The sequence below is a fragment of the Hyperolius riggenbachi genome, chromosome 9 (genome assembly GCF_040937935.1).
Source record: "Hyperolius riggenbachi isolate aHypRig1 chromosome 9, aHypRig1.pri, whole genome shotgun sequence".
NCBI classification, from domain to species: Eukaryota; Metazoa; Chordata; class Amphibia; order Anura; family Hyperoliidae; genus Hyperolius; species Hyperolius riggenbachi.
In genome coordinates, this window is record NC_090654.1 from 77,196,729 (window position 1) to 77,218,270 (window position 21,542).

Sequence of the window (21,542 nt, forward strand, 5' to 3'; positions counted from 1 at the left end):
ATGTGACAGATGCAGCACGAACCTCAGCAACTGGATGCACTTACCCCGCCATTTCTGCACTACTAAAAATACCACTTAAAGTGTACCCAAGGGGACATGTGACATGAGAAACATTTAAGACAGTGCAAAACATTATCAAAAAGGCTGTTTATCTTTAAGTTATAAATATAGCAAATCTCACTAATAAGCAAATTCCAACTATAAAAGTTTTCCTGGTAGAATACAACTTGTGAGGGCAGGAGAGAGATAGAAAAGGGTCAATAGTTTGTGTATTCTAACTCTGGGACACTTAATAGGCTGCTATTGAGCAGAGGCAATAAAACATTCAATCTACTTTGTAAATGTGTAAATATATAAAAAAAAAAGAAAAAAATAGGATTTTTTTTTAATATATATATTTTAGTAGTAGGAGGATACAATACAATTGTTTATCTCGTCTGTTTACCTCAGGTTCACTTTAAAGTATATTTACCCAGTTTACCCCTTTTACTATATAGATAAGGAAAAAAGTGCAAGATTTTATTGTCAATGGGCATCTCTACTGTTATCTACCATGACGACTGTATTTGAATTATCCCAGCCACATGCATTGCAAACTGACTGTACAAGCTTCTTAAAACTCTGTTGGAAATGTTGGTGCGATTCAACAAAAATTATAGGTATTTTTCTTTTTTTTCTCTTTTTCTTTTTGCAGCTATTAGGGGATGATTTATGAAAAAAGTACACCCCGTACATACGGTAAATAAGCATTTGAGTCCGGATGCCAATAATCAAAACCATTTGACCACCAAGCACACAGCAAGCCTTTATATCAGCAATCGAAAAAGAAAAAAATTACGCTGGCTAGCAAAAATTGATTCCACACGTGAAGCGCACAATACAAAGCTTCGGCTTAGCCACTTAGATTAAATACATTGTGAAGGGCAGCTGCACTTTTCCCAGAATCCTTCATGTCGGAGGCCCCCAATGCATTGATCAAAGGTTTTCACGCTGAGACCTGGCTGCAGCCTCTGAACGTCGAGCAGCACTCGCTAATCCCAGCCAAATCCACTACAGAATTTTTATTTTTAATTATTATTTTATTTAATTTGAACAGGCAGATTTATCCCTATTCCCAACGACCAACTCATGGTCTGACACGCGTTGGCAGCTTTAAAATTCCTGTCACGAATCTGCCTTACAAGGGCCATCGTCGTGATTCGAAGACCAGGGCCAATTTTCTATAACATAAGAAATAAACGCTATGTAAGAGCACACACAGGAATTCAGCCATCCTGCCAGGAAACTTTGCATAGCATTAGAGGAAGCCTGAAGTGACGGAACTGTAGAGAGTCTTATTACAGACCTTTTCTATTCATTTAAAGGGATACTGTAGGGGGGTCGGGGGAAAATGAGCTGAACTTATTATAATAATAATCAGACATCTGTCTTGGCCGATCCCTCTGCCCCTAGCAGTTTCTAAATCACTAATCGGGGACAAGTATTTAGTTCAGATGTCCCAAATCTGCTGGCCGCATGCTTGTTCCAGGTGTGTCATGTAGACGAAAGAAGTCAGAAGATCAGTATGACAGGCAAGCACCTTAAAGGGAAGGTCCAAGCAAAAAAAAAAAAAATGAGTTTCACTTACCTGGTGCTTCTACCAGCCCCATGTAGCCATCCTGTGCCCTCGTAGTCACTCACTGCTGCTCCAGTCCCCCGCTGGCAGCTTTCTGACCTCGGAGGTCAGGGCCACATTGCATCCATTTTTACGCATTCCAGCTAGTGCAGGAACATTAACACATACATTTTTACGCGTTAGTGGTGCAACGCGTAAATTTTTGTTCCTGCACTAGCTGGAATGCGTAAAAATGGATGCAATGTGGCCCTGACCTCCGAGGTCAGAAAGCTGCCAGCGGGGGACTGGAGCAGCAGTGAGTGACTACGAGGGCACAGGATGGCTACATGGGGCTGGTAGAAGCACCAGGTAAGTGAAACTCATTTTTTTTTTTTGCTTGGACCTTCCCTTTAAAGGAAACCTGATATGAACCTAAAGACAAAAAATATACATATCTGGGGATTCCTCCAGCCCCCTTCAGGCTGATCCGTCCCTCACTATCTTCCCAGGCCACCTGGATCCTCCGCAATTGAGCCTTGTAATTCAGCCAGTTGGCACGTACTGCGCCGGGAGAGTTTTGTGCCTGCACAGTACTACTGCACAGGTGCAGAATGCTCCCAGCTGCGGGAGCACGACGGGGGAGCGTGAATAGCTGGACTACACCTGCCTCGACTGGCCCCAACTGGCTATATTACCAGGCTCAGTTGCGGAAGATCCAGGGCGTGGAGGACAGCGGTGAGGAAGTGATCAGCCTGAAGGGGGCTGGAGGAAGCCCAAGGTATGTATCATTTTTTTCTTGAGGTCCATCTCAGGTAATTTTTTGTACAAGACAATATGGCAGCCTGCTTGTTTATTTACTGTATGCTCCGCTACCCCCTCCATAGCAACCATAGTATCATGAGTAGAATGAAACGAGTTACTTGGGCAGCGAATCTATACAATAATGGTTTAACGGTCACCCTATACCAAAGATTGTGTTGGGTGAAAAGTATCCTAGGTGTGTACATAGCTTCAGGTAGTTTCTGCCATCAGCAGGATGCGCGTTTTAGGTGCTAGAAATGCACAATGCTGATTACAGGATCAGTTCAAGTTCACATTCATTATACAGCCAGATGACTGACGCATTCCAGCTCATTGCTATGGATTGCTTCAATCTACATGCCGTAGTTCTTGGAGATGTACAGAAGACATAAGATTATTTATTTCCCACACTAGCTGAGGGGGCGAGGAGAATAGGCCAAGCTTGAACAACAGAGAGGACTCTGGGAAAATAAAGCAGTCGGTATGATAAATGGTTGCCTCTGACTGGAGTTCATGACTTCGCAAGAGGAATGAAAGAGGTTTGTGAGGGGTCTCTCTGAAAGAGATTCCAGTGTCCTCTGTGCAAAGTATGCCTGGGAGGGCAGGAGAGGTTTACAGTTCAAACAAATCCTTCCTTTTTTTTTTTGCAGAGTTGCTCTAAATTCACCGGCCACAAAAATTTTGACAGTGGGAGTGAAAATTCCCCTCTCTACAGACATACAAGACCCCGAGATCCTAACAGACACATGCATCAACATGCCAAAATAAACCCACACAGGATAAACAGGAACAATGATACTCTGGACTGCACCTCAAAACAGCCAATCAAATGTAAAATGTAACTGCTATGACAACAGAATACCCAAGCAGCGCAGGGTTATCCAAATCCACTAGGAAAGTATAGGGGACCAAAAGAGACCGAAAAGCCCTCCTACTAAAAAGCAATGTTTAGTGTGGTTCGTCTTCTTAAAAAAACAGAAGGTATTTGCGATAACTCAGCTTTAAGTGTGTAACTGTGGTTACCCACAATGCATCACTGCTGAATATGCAAATTATTTCTTTATGCCCCTGGAGCCAGACTTACATCCAAAACCGCTGGTGTACAGCAAGCCTATAGCTATTACATTTTACAGAGCCGCAACAACCCAACATACAGGCAGCCTGTTTCGGACTGTTGGTCCTCCTCAGTGCACGGCAGGGCTCGATATGGCTCGCCTCTATGGGAAAAAAATTGTATGAGGCAAGTTACAACGCATAGAATTGTATGGGCAGTGAGTAGGCATGCAGACTTATTCTGCAATGCAACTGACCACTGTGAATTTGCTCTTAGACTATGCCAGGGACACTAGCCAATGATTATGTCAGGGATTAGATTGTAAACTCCTCTGAGGAATAGAGTGCCACGCCTCTGAACTCTGACAATGTCACAGCTGTATAACACGCAATAATAACAACCTATAGTCACCATACATTCATCTACTCCCAGTTCTAGCATAGTCTGCTACATTACTCAGGGATGCCTTGCACTGTTTGAGGAGAGGCCACTGCAGTGGAATGGTAGATTGTACATGAAGAGTACAAAGGAGATTAATACTAGGATACCCAGTGATTTATCAGTGTTTAGCAGTAGCAGAAGTAGCAGTAGTAGTACATGGTCCTGCTATACACAAATGAGGCTTCTATGCCACTGCTACATGCTTATAATAAAAGGTGTTGTGTTGTATCGTTTTTCGGACCAATATAATCAGTAAAACAATGGAATTGCACTCGTGATAAAAAAGTGAAAAAATTAAGACATTTGGTAAATGTCATACATCTGCAGTTACAATTTAAAGAGGACCTGTAGTGAAAATACCAATAAAATAGCTTATTTTACTTATAACATTTACTTATAAATTAGTCCGTGTTTGCCCATTGTAAAATCTTTCCCCCTGATTTACATTCTGACATTTATCCTGTCCTGGCAGGTGATCTGTATGGAATGTTTGTTACTGGGAGTTCTATGCCCAGAGGGATATATTGCTTGCTTGCCAGTTGGGAAAAAGACGCATTTCCCACAATGCAACAAGGTTTACAGACAGCAAACTGTCAGGACCATGGTCATGGCATCACACTGTGGGAGGGGTTTCACCACAATATCCGCTATACGGATGTCCCTGATGGTCTTTTCAAGGAAAGGTAAACGTTTCTTGCGGGAAAGGGGGTATCAGCTAATGACTTGGATGAAGTTCAATGATCCTTGGTTAAAATTACTCTTTAAACAACCATATTCCAGGGTGCTAATCGCCAACTTTCCAGAGGAATAAAAAAATGACAGTACGAATCCTATCAGAAGTAGCCCAGAGTTTATTTAAACAGACCCCCCTCCCAAAAGCCAATCATTTTCTCAGTGTTCACGGTTGTGCATTTTTACCTCAGGCCACAGCCGTTGGGCTTGGAGAGAAAGCGGTTAATGTAATCATTGGATAATCACTCGGTGCAGCCGCTATCAGTGGGCGCACAAGGCTCCAGCTTCATCCATTTTTAATGAGGGAGAGAAATCAGAGAGAAGACGCAGAAATGTGTATCTATTTATTTTGATGAATTAATCAGAAGTTGTTCGGCTGGCTTTCTCAACTACAAAGCTGCATCAGCAGCAGAGAAGAGGGAGCTATCGGGGCCCACATGCCAGAGAGGGCGAGGCCCCGGGTATCAAGGAGGAAGGCAGATGGGCTCCTCCATCAGGGGGGAATAAACACACCACTTTTACTATGGATGTTTAACCATTTGGTGACTGTGTGCAGTTAAAAAAAAAAGTTTACACACTATAACTTTATTTAAACACTGGAATATGATCGCTAAACAAGCTAGAGCTACAGTGTTCTTTGTGAAGAAAGATAAACGGTAACGGTAAAATACAGAGTGTGGCTTACAGAACTAATGATTGTTTGAACTTCTCTCCTCACTGAACCTTATCTGAAACTGTCTGTCGCTGTTTCTTTGATGTATAAGTTCTCCAGAAATCAGACCAATTTGGTCTGGAGCTCAGAGAAGTTCTTTTGCATAGATAACAACTGAAGTTTCTTAACTCTTCCTGTACTGAAACTAATACATGACTTGCTTGTTTGCTATTCATGTTCTATTTCTTAGCTGTACTACTCATACAATTCATCATTTCATACATATAATGTTCCCTTCAGATTCCCTTTAAAGCAGAAGTCAGAACACTAGGAGAATTCCTATAGACAGAGTTTTAGAGAAGCACAGTCACATGGCCAGTTCTACTGCTGAAAGAGTAGCATTTAACCTGTTCGGGGCACTAATCAACCTGTTCGAGGTATTCTCAATCTGTTGGTCTTTACACTAAATATGTGTGGTGAGATTGTACAATCAAGATTGTACAGTTAGTGGCCAGCTTCAACCTTTTCTGTTCTATACAAGTGAATGAGATCAGCGCTGGCAGCAGAGTTTGAACTATGCCATGTTAACAGCGTCTGAATGATGCTACGCAAGAGCAGTGTGCCAGAGCCTTAGGGCTTCCAGCTGTGCCTAATTAGCGGGAGCGTCCCTTATGGAAGTTTCTTATACAAGTAGCGAGCTGTTCATCCACTAAGCCCTGCTCCTTAATTTGAGGAAGAAACAATGGCAACCCTAGTGGGTCTCCTGGCTAACCCGCGTTCTTCCTCTAAGGAACCCTGTGTGCGCGCCATGAAGCCAGGCAGAGCCCGTCATCAGAAGACACACTCTCCTTCCTGTCAGAGACGCAGTGCCTGTGCCACTGTTGCGTGCTTGGCAGTCAACTACGCATCAAGCCGTGCAGGTGCTGAAATTATACTGGAAGGAGGCGGAACAAGCAGAATCTTGGGCAGAGATTGCAGCTTTACCACCTGGCAGGTGTATCTGGTGAAAGACAGATGTGTGAAAATCCCCAAGTTCAAAACCAGTTTCTAGTCAGCTAGAGAGTGTTGCTAACAAAAATATTTATCTGAAGCTGGCCAAGATGCACGGAAGGAGCAAAATGTGCATAGCAGAGCTGCGGAATGGTAACAGTATTTCCTACAGATCGAGCCTCTCTCACACTGCACATTAGTCAGCACTTTCACAAACCACAGCCGCTGGGACCTGACTGCAGTTCAGATGTCACGCAAACGGAAATTCAATTGCCAGCTTAATTCAGACTTCAGAGAAAAAAGAAGAAGGGAAAAAAGATCTAGATACATAAATAAAATAAAATTAATATTTTAGTGTCAAGGTGCCCAAAACTGAATCGAAAATAAACGTATGATATAATGAATTATATATGTAGCACGGAAAACGAATAGCACATTAGTAGCTAAGAAAAGTCTCATATTGTTTTCAGTTAAAGCTTTTTTATAACATTGCATCATTTGGTCACAGTTGCAATCCACACGCTGTCTTTTAAGCTATAAAACAAAGCAGAAAAAATGACCCTTTGAACTTTCCTGCAGCCAGGGCTGTGGAGTCGGTACAAAAATCTTCCGACTCCAACTCAGACTCCTCAGTTTCTGAAACCACGATTCCGACTCAGACTCCGGGAACCCAAAATTGCTCAGACTCCGACTCCTCGACTCCGGCTCATTAGTCTAATACTTAACAGGGCTGTGGATTTTGTACAAAAATCATGCGACTCCTCAGTTTCTGAAACCACGACTCCGATCCCAACTCCGGGTGCCCAAAATTGCCCCGACTCCTCGACTCAGACTCCACAGCCCTGCCTGCAGCAAAACCTTATCTCAAGTGGTCTCTCAATTTTTTTGGCTGTTTAACCTCCTTGGCGGTAACCCCGAACGTAGTTCGGGGTAAGCCGCGCAGGAGGTTTTCTCCGGCCCTGCTGGGCCGATTTGTGTAATTTTTTTTTGCTGCACGCAGCTAGCACTTTGCTAGCTGCGTCAGCACACCGATCGCCACCGCCCCGCGCTCGATCGCCGCTATCCGTCGCGCCGCTGGTAATGGGCAGCTGTAGGCATGGGTGACATGTACTACTCTCATGCTGCTCACATCCCTTGTGGGTCCACCGCTGAAATACAGCAGCAGCAGCAGCTTGTGAGCTAAAGGTGGTCAGGCTGCACTAAATCAACACAAGATGGCACTGTAGTCAGTATCGCTATAGGTTCACCTATAGTTCCTTACACTGTTCTAAAAACTGTACTCTACCTATTCTTGTTCCGCCTTGTGTTTTGAAAGTCATATCCAAGTTTCACATTCTTATAAGTCTTATGTTCAATCAAAATGTTCCACACAAAAATACACTATTTGTACATGTACATTAATCAAAACGATAAAGAGCACAGCGATAACTTAGCGAGGAGTGACATCAGCGGGTCCGCCGTCTGTCAACTGTTCCTGTGTGACTGCCAGGTGTCTGCAAGCAGCCATGTGTAAGACGTTATATGCAGCACAGTGACACTGCTGTGTGACAACCGCCAACGCTGCCATTAAGTTCCAATATACAGCAAACAAGAGGCAGTCGGACCTGGGATCTCGCTGGCTGAGCTCTGCAGTTCTACCACATGTGTGGATAAACGTCAATCGCTAAAACGGCCCCTAAACTGTTTTTGCAGGCAGCACACAGGTCTGACATCCATCTGGGTGAAGCTGCCCTTTAATAAAAATATTCTTTGTAACCATCTATACATTTATATATTTAATTTTGTGGTCTGCTGAATATTTGCAGTGTACGCTCCGCTGGCAGAGGTTAGAAAAACGAGAGGCGGTATCTGGAGAAACAGGTTTGTTCTGTGGTGGGTAATGTTCAGCATCCGCGCAGCGCTAATTGGAGAACGTATCGGATCTCAAAGCTGCACCAAACTGTGCCGTCTCTGTAGCCTACTGATAAACCGGAGGGAAGGTGGTCGCATTCTGAAGGGCCTCAGGGAACAAATCCTCCAAAACAACAAAAATAAAAAATAAATAACGCAGGCAAAAAATATTGCAAATTAAAAAGGGAGAGAAAAAAAAAATCTAATTTCACACAGCGTTTTGCACTATAAACCCGCACACATGGCTTGATAGCGCTGGAAGGCAGGAAACTGAAACAGCACTTCATTCAAATTAAACCCCCCGAATTGCTTTCACTCCGAAGGTTTCATTTTCATTAATCCTTTCTGCGCTGGAGAGATGAAAGCGTTCACTGTAGGCCTCAGACCACAGCAATGTGGTTAAGACACGAGCAGTGTATTTGCTTTATTGCTTCACCTCAGGAGGCCGGGACTCGCCTTGCATTTTTTATCAATCTCAGCTTAACAAAAAAGTGATCCTGTATGCAGGTGAGTGTACACTGAACAATAATGCTAAATGACAGTAGGTGATAGAAAGCATTAAGGCACATTTTTATGCCTGCTCTGAATCTCTACTGGCTTACTTGGGCCCAGGACACACCTTAAAGTGAACCAACCAAGCACCATTTTTCGCACCTAATGCATGTCAATAGCACATTGAATATGCATGCCAACCATGTGGCTCATGAAAAAAAATAATACAATTTTACCTCATCTTTTTACATTTAAAAGCTTAGCAGAGGCCTACCCGACTGCAGAAGTTTCAGGCAGATCAGGACTGATGTAATAATTGTATTGCACACACCAGCAGAGAGCTAATGGGAGGGGGTGGTGGGGTTGAGAACAGAGACAATGTACAGAGGTATGTGGATCCAACATGAACAAATCTCTGTGCTTACCTTAAAGTGGACCTTAACTCTTGAACAGGAGCCTGAGGCAGAAAAATACACCCGGTGTGTATTCTGAATGAACAGCCTGTATAATTCCCCCTATTCTACCAGTAATCACAAGTGAAATGTGAGCTGCCAGCTCCGTCTGAACTGTGCTGAGATATATGCTAATATGTAAACACAGGAAGTTAACTCTTTCTCTGTTCCCATGAAACCAGAAAGTAGCCACTGCAGATTTACTGTAGGAGTTTTGTAAGCTGTAACAAATGTTTTTTTTTCTTTAACAGTTATTATGCTGTTGCTTATCTTTTATGGTAGAGAGGACGTTCTTGATTTAGGTTCTCTTTAAATAGCTTTGCCTTGGGTCAGGTGTGCTGTAAATGCACTTTAAATTTAGGTTGTCTTAAAGAGACTCTGTAACAACATTTTGAGCCTTATTTCTTCGATCCTATAAGTTCCTATGCCTGTTCTAATGTGGTCTGTCTTACTGCAGCATTTTCTAGTTGCACTGTCTCTGTAATAAATCTTATCTTCTCTCTTCTGTCGGCTCTGTCGGCTGAGGCTGGAATGTGTGGAATGTGCAGCACTGCTTGTGAAAGGCAGAAGCTTTACACACCCTCTCCAAGCTCTGCGTGAGTCACACAGTAAGCTGTTTGTAAACACTGCCTAAAACTGTTAATTACAAGCCAGGATTGCAGCAGGGAGTGGCAGAAACAGCACAGAGGGGCCCAGGAGAACATAATGAAGAGAATGTAAGAATTTTAGAGTACAGATTCTCTTTAGAATGATTGTTTCAGGTGACCAATCCAGAGATCCCAACATTCCCTTTCAGAGGGACAGTCTGTTTTGGAATTGAAACCCCTTGTCCATCTCTTCCTCATTTGACCCTGATTTAGGCTTTATACTGTATACTTACAGTATTAAACAGTGTACATGTATAAATATCAGATAAAACTTTGATTTTGCATCTCCAAACCTTAGTCCCGTTGTTTGAATTGACAAATTGCTTAGCTGTAAAGTAGTGATGATTGAAAGTACTTGTGTGGTTTGAATAACAACAAGATTTTTTTTTTGTGGTATTTGTAACTAGGGGTGGAGCAGGGGTGTGTCTTAAAGGCATGCTAGGAAGGGATGCATAAAATGCTGGGACCTTTTTATTGGTCAAATTGTGATATAATGGCAGAACGCAAGTCTAAACTCCCACAATCAGGAAGCTCATGTCTCTATGGTAACTGCTGTTCCATAGTATAAAACAAAAACAATAAAACAAGAGAAGGCTTAAATCAGGAACTACAGATATTCAGCTTTGGTCAGCTAAACTGGCCAACATGAACCCATTCAGCCAAGCACTGCCAAACACACACACACAAAATCATAATGCTTACTGAGAGGCCAGGATGGATATTTCACAATAGTGTTGAGTTGGCTTTATGCAACTATATAGACAGTCCTCCATATTGAATTATCATCAGAAGGTCATGTGACAAGCGACCGTGACATTAGTGGTCAATGCTTGTTAATACCTTCCTAGCTGAGAGGACAGTTATTACAGACCTAAAATGACCCATAGAGAGCACACAGGCTGCCATATTCTTGATAGAACACAAAGCCAACTATTAGAGGCAACATGTAGTAACCACATAAAGGATACTTCAAGCAAAAGAACTGGTCACCACCGCCTATAAATGGCAGGTGCATCTTAAAAAGGTCCACACCTCCCAAAATGGATAGTCTAGCTTGTAATAGATGCTAAAGAATGTACAGTATGGGCAGTTCCTCCAGTTATTATTTCTGCTCCCCTCCTTCCTGCATAAGGGAATGAGGTTTGAGGAAAAAGAAAAACACCATACATTTAAGCCAAATATCTGGTTTTGTAACACGTCACTCCAGGGAGGGCCCCAAGTCTGCTCCAGAACGTCCTTTTTACTCTACTTTATTGTCTTTTCCCTCAGCTGTATTGATACTACACCGTCTCAGAGGTGATATAGGTGAAAGTAGACAGGTGTTTTTTCTGACTTGATCCAGTCAGAAGGTATTTATACAGGATTCAGTGTCAAAGAGCAGAACATAGAACATTTTTGCAGCTGTTTCTAGACACCTCTTGTACCCAATGAAAACCATTAACCGTTTAACGAACGAGATATAGACTATAGGTTTGCTTTTTAACCTGAATCTGTCTGTAAGTTGAAACACTGTGCCATCTCCGTCCCCTGTACCTCTGCTATGACCTCACACCCACCCGAGCCTCCAGTGTCCCCCTTTGTATTAAACTCTGTTCCCCTGTGCCCTAAGTGCCCCCCTCTGTGCCACCTATGTCCTCCTATGCCCTCAGTGTACCAAAGAAAAAATTTTATTTTACCAGTTTAAAAAAAAAAAGAGCTTTGAATTTTTTTTTAATCAAATGTCTCAAAAACGAAGGGTTTTGTTTTTTTTAAACTTTTCAATTTCACATTTTCCAGCCATTCCCTAAGTTGGGTGTTGACAAGTTGGGGACTACCTGTATAATAAGGGGTTATTTCGACCTAACCACACTGAAAGCAATGCTGTTCCATTGCTGCACCTGGATTTACACACGGACTATTTCCTTCTCTCTCTCAGGTACTGTGTGACAGTAAGAGATCTCTGAACTTGCATTTCCAGGTCTGACTGTCTGCCTTGGACATTAACAGAGGCTCCCCCATGGCCCTTTAAACAATTTTCACTTATGGAGAAAATAACGAGAGAATGGGAAGCATGCAGCAGGAAAGGCTGAAAATCTCCCTGATGGTTTTCTAATGAGCCAGAGAAGCACAAAAAATGCTATGTACAACAGAAATCTCACGTTTGGGTGGAGAGACCCTTTAATAACTACAGCAAGATTATTTGCACAGGTCTCTGAGCTTTTATGCCTGAGAGACAGAAACCCCAGACTCTCCAATATCGCTGTCACCAGCACAAATATGCATACACCGTTACAGTAGCTGCAGGCCATGCTAGTTCCTCGCCTGTGAACAGAAAAGTCTCTTGGAAGGAGCAGGAGTTGGGTGCAGCCTCCCCTGGCGAGAGGACAATAGAGCTTCTCATGCTGTGGAATCTCTTCATTACTGGCACAAACATGTTTATACTTGTGAGGCGGGAGGGGAGGAGAACAATGGCCGGAGGAGACTGAGGCACACAATAAGGATTCAGAGGGGAGCACAGTGCAGACTGCGCACAGACAGGACACGTGTCCAGGTCCCCCACCACGTTCACGCAGAGGGAACATTCGCCAGATGCTTTTTAGGAGAGCTATAACTAACTTATGATCATTGGTCAGGTCATACATGGGAAAACACTTCTGCTTCTCAGAATTCAAGGACTTCTGATCGGGAATAGGGTACACTTAGCACGATTTACTCAGGTTCCCATGGTTTCAAGATCATAAATGATTCTGCAAACTTGGTCTGAAAAAAAGTATCTGTTTATAGAGTTTTGGACCACAGTAAGGAAAGCTGAAAGGTAAGTGAAGAGAAACAGTTTCCCACTCAACAGAACCTTACAACATTAAAGAGGAACTCCAGTGAAAAAAATGTAGCAAAAAAGGGCTTCATTTTTACAATAATTATGTATAAATGATTTAGTCCGTGTTTGCCCATTGTAAAAGCTTTCCTCTACCTGATTTACATTCTGACATTTATCACATGGTGACATTTTTACTGCTGGCATGTGATGTCAGTGGAAGGAGATGCTGCTTGCTTTTTTGGCAGTTGTAAACCGCTATTACCCACAATGCAACGAGGTTCACAGACAAGAAACTGCCAGGACCATGGTCTTCACAGTTTCCTGTGGGAGGGGTTTCACCACAATATCAGCCATACAGAGCCCCCTGATGATCCGTTTGTGAAAAGGAATAGATTTCTAATGTAAAAAAGGGGTATCAGTTACTGATTGGGATGAAGTTCAATTCTTGGTCACGGTTTCTCTTTAAATCCCACAGTCACTAAAGGTGCGCACACACGTACAACAACTGTCACCAAAGCCATGGCAAATTATTGCTAGGGTGAGTCAAGGGCACAGCCAAGCAACATGTACTGGTGAATGCAGAGGTGACGTAAATTAACAATAATAATAACAATGTGGGATGGAGGTGTGGCGCATGACGGAGCAGCTTCTGGCACTTGGGCTAAGGAGGGGAACCATATTTTACAAAACATAGGGAGCCTAAGAAAATCATGTAAAGTTATTCCTGTTTATTTAGTAGACCAACAAACAACAGCATCAAAAACTCCAGTAAAAACAATTAAAAACCAGCTGATCTGCTACATAGCCAGCCCTGTCTAATGAGGTACTGAAGTACACTTTGTATTGTACCAGTCCTTATCTTCTTGTATTAGATGCAATGTGAGCAGATGCCAATCTTCAATCCACACCCATGTGCCAACATGCACGCCCCTAACCAAAGACACTCATTACATACAAAATTAGGCATAACCTGGCATGCCCAGCAGACAGACAACATTGCTGAAACGCCTGCCATCTCATGCAACTACCAGAGACCCGGGGGTATATACATCACCATCCAGCGGGTCTTCAACGTGCAGTGGCAGCTTATGCTGCCATAAGCAGTATTATGTCTGGAGCAAGAAGGTGATGGTTGGGGCAGCCAGGGAGAGAGCAGAGGGGTCCGCTCCTAGTATATCCGCACCCATGTAAGGAGAGGAACCAAAGCACTTTCAATACAGTAGTCTAGGGAGCTTGAAACTGCTGCAGCTGCGGGTCTGGCTGAAAAAGACGGTGGAGCGCATACAGGCCCCCAAAAGTTATGCCTATCACCCCTACACACACACACACACACATACTATTTACAAACCTCCCTAAACCATATAGGCGGCAGCTGTACACACTTGAGATGATCAATAACAGCCATCTCAGTCGAGTTCCCACTAGCATGCATACGAGGCTGTGGTTAGGTTAGAGAAGAAAGATGTCCACTAAGTTAGCTTGTCGTGGTTTGATCAGACATGTTGGAACATATCCACTGAAATGACACACAGGATGTGACCAAAACTGGGCCCTTGCTGCAGAGGGACCACTTAGGACCCCGCATCAACTCTTTATTGGCATACTAGTAGAAATGGTTGCGTGTTATCTGCATACTGGTAATAATTTATAGTTTCCTACACCACCATCTCACACCCCAGGGAGTCCTTAGAAGGTCAGGGAGTTACGTCGGCTAGGAAGGGTGTTATCTAAAGCTTGCACTAGGGCTCATGGCTCGGTAACTAACTACACCAACATTTTGGGTGAGTAACAACTGGCCGGGAGGGATTTTCTTTTAGCCAATAGCTTGGAGCTTAAAGCAATATTCTGTTCAATGTTGGGGAGATACATCCCCCTTTCATGTCTCTATCAGAGGAAACAGGAAGAGCAGCTCAAAGTAGACCCCTTTGAAGTCACTGGAGCAGGAAGCAACAGTAAATCGTCCCAACTGGGCACACAGATAGCAATAAAACCCAAAACACCTACACCATATAACAAAAGGCTGCAGTTCCTCATAAATCTTACAGGATTCTCAAAATATAATATGTAAGCTGGAGGAAAGGCTGAGTCAGCTCTAAAGGTCCAGCTGCCAGTCAGAAAGGGGCAGTCATCGATGACTCACACCTGAACCTTGTCAGCACTATGGACAGGAAACACTTCTGCAGAGTTGCAGTAAAAACACACAGAAGTGGCCTCAGAAGAACTTCTTAAGAATACATTTCTTAACTTAGTTGGCAGATTTAAAGCCCCAGACCAGTTTTTCTGTGTAGACACAAAGGCCTAGCTATAGACCTCTGGTTCCCACTGCAGAATTTCGACCTGCCAACATGCCGCTCCCAAATGGCGTAGCTGAGGAGCGATGTGCGAGTGCGGGTTTTACACTTGCCATCTTCTGCAACCAGACCCGCAGGTATCACAGACTTAAGTGGCTGGGAGATGTACTCTCATTGAAGGACTACATCTCCCGGCATGCAGTGCGGCAGCTGGGAAGTGCGGTCATACACAAGAACTATTAATCACTCATGGATATGGCGCACCAACACCTGCCAGTCAGCCCCAGTGTCAGATAGGTGTAAGCTGGGGTAAGGAAGAGTTTGGTAGTAATTACCACTATTCAAAACACATGCAGAAGTGATTACTACCATCGTAGCACCAACAAAGAACTCATACATCAGTTGAAGAAGGACCCCTCTGGTCTGCGTCACCTATTGCTACATCAGTGGTGTGGCATATATAATTAGCAATGCAAAACGTTTCTTGTTCTTCACATAAACCATTTTTGCATCATTAATTTTATTTAATTATCTGGCTGGCTGGGTTTGCAATGCTGACATCCTATGCCATTGTCATATGCAGCCTGAGAGACTGAAATCCCGCAGTCTGAGTTCTGACTATTCCCTCTATTCCTTTCTCCCTTGCATGAGGTACTTCAAAGTGACTGTGTCCACCTTCTTCTGAGGCTCCACAGGAAGGGAGCAGGTGGAAGTGATCAGGTGATGGATCTGTGCAAAGGTAGAAACCCCCACTAAGCTGGCAGCTCTATACATTGCGCACAGATCTCTAGGTCACGTCACTTTCCCAAAGGAAATATCTCTGGAGCAGCTGCATCAAACATGAAAATTATATTAGGAATGGCACAGTCATTTTCCTCTACAAAGTATGAAAAATCCGGGAATATGAACTACGGTTTTACATCAGCACTTGCATCTCTAAAGATCAAGTATTCTCCAGGGATTTCCCACATTTAGGCCAATAACACCCTGTGTTTAGCATGCCCTATTCTGTCTACCAGTATTTGTCTGCACTATATAAAAATACAATAAATAGCATCATGGAGTTATGAAAATAGGATAAGACGCCTGCTTCAGTTACATTTGAGGTTTTTAGTTACTAATGGAACATAAATGAGCTCAGTTTTAGCAGTGATATGACTAAACACAGGAAGACAAAGGCTGTGAGGTATTCTGTGTGGCTGCGCCAAGCCCACTAAGTACGCAGACTCCCGTAGTGCCCACCCCCGGGCTGCCCATGGCGCTATCAGCGAGGCCCCCTGCTCTGAGCAGTGACTCAGGCTCTCCCGCCACAAGCAGGTTACTGAAGCACAGTTTAATGCACAGAGAGGCTTGAATTACTGCCAAATAATTTCATTCCAGAGTTCAGTGACATTATAAACGGCAAGAGACAAACTCAAGTGGATTCTGTGCTGTCGACAGGCCCTGAAATGGAATTAATTCTGTGACATCCACTTAGAAAACATTTATCATTTCATATATGCTGCTATTTTCCCTGAGCCCTCCGCTGCTATGCTGCAGTCAACACGCAGCCGGGGAGCACAAGGCAACGCTGACCCTTGGAGTCCCCTCCCGCTTCTCCAACAAGGGGCTATTAACCCTTTCACTAGCGAATGAAGAGCTGTCGCACATCGTCGAGGTGAAGTGTTAACTCATAGATGTGGTTCATAAGGACAACATGGAAAACTTAAGTTTTGTATTTCTGTACCACTGAGGTTTCCGTAGCTCTACAAGTCCATTTACTGAAGAGAAATTTCCCATCGAAAAGGACCTGTCATTTAGTAAAGCTCATGTCAGAATTGGGTGGCTCTGCCATCTTTGGTAATTAGAGTTTTTTGTTTTTTTTTTTGGGTGGGGGAGGTGTAATTCCAATCAAGCTCATAAGATGGCATCAGTAGAGTACATGAATGAGATTTGCTTTGATGCAATTGGCTAATAATAATTTCATTCTCCATTGAAGTTCAGCTTTAAAAAAAAAAAAAAACTTTGGCTAAATAAAAAAATATAAATACTAAGAGTCGCTTCAAAAAGTTATATAAACTTTTTAAAGTTCAACTACTTTTTTCTGTGGCAGATTTCTTCTTTCTTCCAAGGGGAGAAGAATCTGTGGCGGTTTTCTGAAGATGGCCGGGTGATATACAGAGCAATAGGTTGTTCTATTCATGTGAGAAGTCCCATGACTGCGCAGTCAGACAATCTCACACACTATAATAAGCCTATTATCTGACAGGAACATGCCCCAATTGTGGTTAATACTCCAAGCTGCGGAATGCGTGTGTGACCGGCATTACACAACGCATAACTAGCCGCAGACATTAAAGTTGGCCCAGACCCCAAGATGATCATTTCATCTCTGCCCAGCGTGTCTAAGGGACCGCTCTATGTTTTATATCTGCTTAATGACTGTGGAAAGCTAACATTTATGTTTTGTTTCAGGATTTCGCCATGCCCAGCCGACACCTTCCGAAAACAGATGGTGAATGAAATGGGTGTTTAATCTGTGTATGGGCTAATAGCAGTAGAAATATCAATGTATTTGGACTTTTTTTTTTTCTTACTTCCTTATAACATTCTTAGGTTACAAAATAAATACAACCTGTAGAAGAGGAAGCAATTAAAATGTATGTGCTCTCAAAATATCAGTAAATATGGCCTACCAAATCCAGGCACAAATGTATTGCTAGCCCTCTGTAGACACTCTGGTGACAGACCTTCAGGGCTGTGGAGTCGGTCCAAAAATCCACCGACTCCGACTCCTCAGTTTAGGATTCCACCGACTCCACGACTCCGACTCCTCTAATTTGCATATTACAATTTTGTTGATTAAAAGTATGTAACATGAAATTCGTCTCATAACTGCCAACGCTTAGGAATTTTACAAGACAACTGAAGTGAGAAGGATATGTAGACTACTATATTTATTCCCTTTAGACTAAAACTAGTCCTTAGTAATAGTACTTGTAAAAGGTACAAACCGGAACAAAGAACATCTATCAGGCCCTAGGCAATGTAAGTGTGGGTACATGTAAGAATGATGTGCAGGTACTCTGCAGGGGAATGAGGAGATTGTAAACAGACAACACCTCTGTGTTCAATGTGCACAGCATTCTCAGTGGATTCCCTGCAGCTCTGTGAGGAGTGCATATGTAGAGTATAGTACTACTGTGTAACAAAGTAAACCTGAGACAGATGGGGCTTCCTCCAGCCGCCTTCAGGATAATCAGTCCCTCGTTGTCCTCCTCCACCACCTGGATCTTCTGCTATGAGTCCAGGTACTTGAGCCAGTCTGGCGTAGTGCGCATGAACACACTCCGCCGCTAGGAGCATACTACACCTGTGCAGCACTATTGCGCAGGTGCAGAATGTTCCTGGCTGTGGGAGTGGCATGCGGCCGGACTGCGCTGACTGGCTGAATTACCAGGACTCATAGCAGAAGATCCGGGTGGTGGAGGACAGTGAGGGACTGATTAGCCTGAAGGGGGCTGGAGGAAGCCCCAGGTATGTATAAAACTTTACTTTTCATCCGTCTCAGGTACCCTTTAATTTGTAGTCACCAAACCAAATTTTAATAACATATCAAATTATTTGATTTCATCAGCAAAGGGAGTGCATACATTTGCATAAATCAGCATCAGTGCAGAATTATTTCCATCTCATTGACCATCTCTATTAGTGACACAGCTACACATCAGGCTTTATTCTTACAGCATAGATGTTATTTAGTATATATAAGAGATTCCTGTGTACGCATCATATATACAGTCACAATCAGATATGTATATCTGACCTTAAAAATACGGGGACTGCTTTATTGAAGCAGCACAAGTAACTAATTTTGATTGGTTTATTTCATTTTTGTGGACTAAACACAGCTATTACTGTATATATACATTATTTTTAATGACTATTATCTGAGAAATAGAACATTTTATCATATTTTCTATTTTAATTACAGTTACAAATTCATTAGGAGTCGGAGTCGGTGCATTTTTTCCCGACTCCGACTCCAGGCACCCAAAATTGCCCGACTCCACGACTCCGACTCCACAGCCCTGCAGACCTTACTTATATGTGCGTAAAGTACCAGATCTGCACCCCCATCCCCACACCTGATGATTCCTGGAGCACAGGACTTCAGTTTTAGACAATAGTCTCTTCCTATAGGTCTGTCTGCGCTCTCCTATCTTCTTCAGTATATAATTTACACTAGTCCGCATGATTGCTTTTATTTGCCTTGTTCAGCTTGGCTTTGATTGGTCAAATTTCTAAGCCAAAAATGGAGGCATGTTAACATAGAAACCAGATTTAATGTGTTTGATACTGTTGCTTAAAGAGGAACTGTAGTAAGAATAACAATAAATAAAATTGCTTGTTCTTTACAATATTAATTTTGTTCAGAAATCTATCACTGGTGTTGATATCTTTAATTCTGTCAGGTGATCTGCGTGGAATGTTTGTTACAGAGAGTTCTATGCACAGAGGGAAAGATTGCTTCCTTAGAGGCCTGGAACCGGCTAGAGCGGTTTTTTTTTGGTTGTTGTTTGTTTTTTTGAGCGTTTCTTTCCCTAGCGATTTCCCTAAACGCTCTGTCAATGTAAATAGATGGGACAGATTCCACTAGAGCGATTATAATTAAGGAAATTGCAATAGCAGGACATGCAGCAATTTGGGAAAGTTTTCATTCTAATGAATTGTATAGGAGCAGGGAAATCGCTCCCAAAATCACTTGCAAAACGCTATCGTAAACGGTTGTGATAGCGCTTTCTAGTGGGTTTCAGGCCTAAGTGTGCTTTTTGGTTGCTTAAGACTCAATATTAAAAACAGAGCTATGGAGTTCGGGTCGTGGTCGAGGAGTTGGAGCAATTTTGGGTACCTGGAGTCTGATCCTGAGGTTTTGTTAACTGAGGAGTCGGAGTTGGATGATTTTTGTACAGTCTCCACAGCCCTAGTTAAAATAGGCCTAGCTAACACAGTACAATACCTCACGCTATATACATATTATGAACTCTGTATTCAATGTTAAAATACAGTAATGGAAAGTATATGAAAAACATTTGTTTCTCAATTGAATTTTTATTGAAGCTTAATATAGAATACAGGGTAACAATAGTAAAATTGACGTGACAATATAGTCTATTGAATTTATAACAATAAAACAGCAATGTCTACTATAGTACATCAACTATTATCTAAGGATTACATTGCCTTGGAACATGTAATGAACATTTTAACAGTAGAGAACTTTCATGCTCATTATAGTAACAAGAAGGGGCTCAGGGGCCGGTTATCCATGGAACCTGAGATTAAGCTAAGGAAAAGAACTAAAGAGTGCAACTTAAAGAGCAGTGGAACCAAGTCTTAGAGCAGAGTCCACAAACAGCCTAAGAAGTTTGCCTTCTCCACTGTGAGTACTGCTGGTGATTTGTGCTGGTTGGTTGAGACTGCTGGTTAGTTGAGTTCCGGATAACCGGGACTCTACAGTACTAAGACTACCACTAATCATTTCAACCGATAATAGTTTTCACAATAATATGAAAATATTTAATGTTGTAGGGATGGGATAACTTTTTGCTCATGTCAAGATAAATACCTGTGAATACCTTTTGTTTCAGGATATGCAAAACTGTACCTATTAATATTAATATAAAATAATGCATGGGTTTGGCAGGCTATGAGATTTAATGCTTCTAGAATATGGAGTTTGCAGGCTCGCCATACGGAAAGCTGGATATTGACCTCTGTCTTCCAGGGATCCATACCAGCAATATTTATTAAGAGTGTAACAGGACTGCTTAACACAGGGAAATAATAACCTGCGCGTTGGCCCTTTCCCAGCCGCCCACCAAGGTCACCTCAGATATATGACAACGATGAATTATCGCAGTTCTGCTGAGAGTGCACAGCTGGGGAAATTGAAGATGCCTCAGAGAACCTCAGAGATCCTATCCCAGCCAAGGGGCTTCCAGACACTGCTACCACCCAACCGGCTGCCCTGAACATCACCCCTCGCCCCCGGGGTCAGCCGGCTAAATACGGCAAGTGACATCAGGCTTTGGCAGGGAAAGCTGCCCAGGGCTCGCAGGATGCTGAATAGGTGGACAACACAAGTGTGACTGTCTGCACTTCCGCAGCTGCTGCATTACAGCACTACACTGCTATTTATAAAATGACAAATATAATGCAAAGGTTGTAAAACCAGAACACATACAAACACATCATTTAGCTGTATGAAGTCCTAGAATGGCCTGCAGCTACTACAAAACACAATAAATGGGTGCTGGTGCTCCTTACTACAGGCTGCATGGAGAGAGTGGTAACAGAACTTCAGGAATAAATCTAATCTATCATGTGATGAGCTCAGTCAGAGGGCCTCAATGTTATTTTCTGGGTCACATGACATAGCAATACAACTGAAATAATTAACTGCAGGCTCTGTGGCCAGGGCTTATCGCCCCAGCCAAGGGGCACAGACAGCTACAGTTCTGACAGTCTATTAGTCCACACATTTGTATAGCAGTGGCTCCTCCTCCCCACCACGGCAATGTGTTTGTAGACACACCAGTGGTTGAAGGAAGGTTTGGTTGAGGGGGATCAGAAAAGTGCAATATGCGGTGTCTGGGAGGTGGAAAAAGCCCAAAATTACTTACGGTAATTTCTTTTCCAGAAGTCGGAAGGACAGCAACCCCGAGAC

The 21,542-nt window shown here is 42.9% G+C and overlaps 2 protein-coding genes across 11 annotated transcripts in view; both read right to left on the minus strand.

The window, feature by feature from the left end:
• Positions 1-21,542, minus strand: part of PLXNA1 (plexin A1) — a 508,150-nt gene that overhangs the window by 337,167 nt on the left and 149,441 nt on the right. The window contains exon 1 of one of the 10 annotated variants that reach the window (XM_068253095.1): positions 10,039-10,110. The exons of the other annotated variants lie outside the window; for them this stretch is intronic. The gene's annotated coding sequence lies outside the window, so the exon portion shown is untranslated. Of the gene's footprint in view, positions 1-10,038; positions 10,111-21,542 lie in introns of those variants that run through there. 10 annotated transcript variants of the gene reach the window in all.
• The window catches only part of LOC137532329 (uncharacterized), a 56,106-nt gene that overhangs the window by 30,361 nt on the left and 4,203 nt on the right, over positions 1-21,542 (minus strand). The gene's annotated exons all lie outside the window — the stretch shown is intronic.